The sequence below is a fragment of the Panthera tigris genome, chromosome B3, assembly GCF_018350195.1.
Source record: "Panthera tigris isolate Pti1 chromosome B3, P.tigris_Pti1_mat1.1, whole genome shotgun sequence".
In the NCBI taxonomy this organism is placed as follows: Eukaryota; Metazoa; Chordata; class Mammalia; order Carnivora; family Felidae; genus Panthera; species Panthera tigris.
Window position 1 is genome coordinate 77,450,600 of NC_056665.1, and position 2,404 is coordinate 77,453,003.

A 2,404-nucleotide genomic window follows, 5' to 3' on the forward strand; every position below is an offset into this window, starting at 1 on the left:
TCTGTCACACAATGTCGTATAAATAACTAATATTCTTGTCATTATCACCCCATGATATCTGTTAATGTTATAAATCTCTAAGTTTCACTATTCAAATAATACTGTTTCCATGATGACATTTCTGATGGAAATGATTTTTCTTTTTACATAGTACAGATTCAGTATTGTCCTGGCACCACTTTAAACTTTTTAAAGTTATAATTATTAAATGCCCCTTTAAATCAAAATTTATAATTTAAACGGACTGCTTAAAAGACACTTGGAGAAAGTACTTCTAAATTCTAACTCACAAGAGGTACTGCATAATGGTTGCTTGTTAATAAAATAATAGCTGTCTCATTTTGGGCTTTAAGGAGACATAACACTATTGTCTTCTCATTGAATTTCAGGAACCAAATGAAGAATAAGACACAAGAGTCACTACTAATCATCCCACATAGGGGTGATCATACCAAAATGCATTTTTTTTCTATAGGCAGGCCAATTCAAAAGAGAGAAGATCTAGAAAAGACAGAAGCAAAGAAGTGGAGTTTCTTCACTCACCCTCACCAAGTGGAGTGAGGGATGAGGAAAAAATTCAGATTTCTTTTCCTGAATTCCCTTACCAAGGAAACCTGGAGAACAGACGGTCTCTCACTCCAAACATTATACTTACCTTCTCAAAGCAGATGAACAGCATGTTTGATAATATGATAAACTGTTTACGTGGGTGGCCTCACATTGTTTTCCAGGTATGTCATGAGTCAGTTTTTATTGTCTCCAAGAATAGAGGAGAGATTAGAGGCCCAAATAAGTCAGTTAATTTTCTCAAATATCAAATGAGAGGCATGATTCTGAATTCAGGACTCTCCAATTCCGAAGGCTATTTTCTTTATTTCTATAATTCTCTGCAAGTAAGTTATTATGTATAATAGCAGCAGCCAGATGCTGGCAGATGGAGTAAAATTATTTCTTCTTTTTGAATGATTTTGTAACTTCAGATTTGCAGAAATATATTCAAAGCTGCTAATAAGCTTGATAAATGCAATCCCCAGCTCCCTGTTCCTATCCCCAATTCCTTTCCACTCTCGTGTCACTTTCTCACATGTAGGAGATCCAGAGACAGGTCTAGGAATCATGTGTTAGAGAAAATAAACTCATTTCTCCCATCAGTCAGTATTGCTCCAAATACTTACTCTACATACATTATATGCAAATGTTACTATCTATCTATCTATCTATCTATCTATCTATCTATCTATCATCTATCTACCTATCATCATCTATCTAATATGTCATTATCAAGCTATAGCATTTTGTTTTTTGAAGTCTGATTTTATTTGTTACTCTCAGAAAATCTCATTGTTGACTGGACTCAGACTAGAGGAGAAGCTCTCAGAGAGGACAGCCTCCATCTCTTGGCATTCTGTTCCTGGAGTTTTAATTTGGCCTCCTTCATTCACTGGGCCAAAAGTTGAGGATTTTCTGCAGCCTTGTCTTTATTTTTCTTAGTACAATGTTTCTTCAGAGCAATAGGTGAACATGTGTGTTGGCGGACACAGGAAGTAACAGGATGCTAAATCTTGGGTCCTTTGGTTCTACGTCTCTTATCTTGGTTTATGGACTTTCTCACAACACACTGGCCAACATCATCTTTTTTAGAGAGATTGGCAAGTTTGCATATTCTGCTAGCTCTTTTGGGTCCCAGGTGATGAGGCACAGTGGTATCAGTGAGTCCAGGAATATCCTTCTCCCCTTTTGTTACAATGACCGAGTTGACAACACTGAGACTGGCACCCACAATGCAACCTCAAATAGATTTGTGCTCTTTTTCCCCAGTCCTTCTTGGTCTGTAGCAGGAATGACCCTTAATGAGCAGCAGGTAGACATGGCCATGGGCCAAGACACCCTGCTTCATGGGGAAGCCTTGGTTGTCATTGCCACCACTGATTTGGACCAAGTAACCCTTCCATTCTTCACCCAGAACATCAGCAGCAACTTCTGTGGGTATGCCCTTCTCAGAAACGATACAAGTTTTGCATTCATCATCCACTTTAAGGAGATTCTGGCAGCGAGTAGCTGGGAGACAGGTGTTCAGCTTCATCCTAAAACAGCCTGCTGCCTCTAAGGTGCCATGGAAAAGAGCAAGCTTTAGCATTCAAGCGTACCTTTGACAAGAGCTTAGCTTTTCTTTTTTTTTTTATTAAAAAATTTTTTTAACATTTATTTATTTTTGAGAGACAGAGAAAGAGCATGAGTTGGGGAGGGGCAGAGAGAAAGAGGCACAGAATCTGAAGCAGGCTTCAGGATCTGAGCTGTCAGCACAGAGTCTGACAGGGGGCTTGAACTCACCAACTGCGAGATCATGACCTGAGCTGAAAGTGGGACACTTAACCTACTGAGCCACCCAGGTGCCCCAAAAACT

General features: G+C 39.1%; 1 pseudogene; it reads right to left on the reverse strand.

Moving 5' to 3' along the window:
• Nucleotides 1-1,354: 1,354 nt before the first annotated feature.
• Nucleotides 1,355-2,083, reverse strand: LOC102960512 (annotated as a pseudogene).
• Nucleotides 2,084-2,404: the final 321 nt, after the last annotated feature.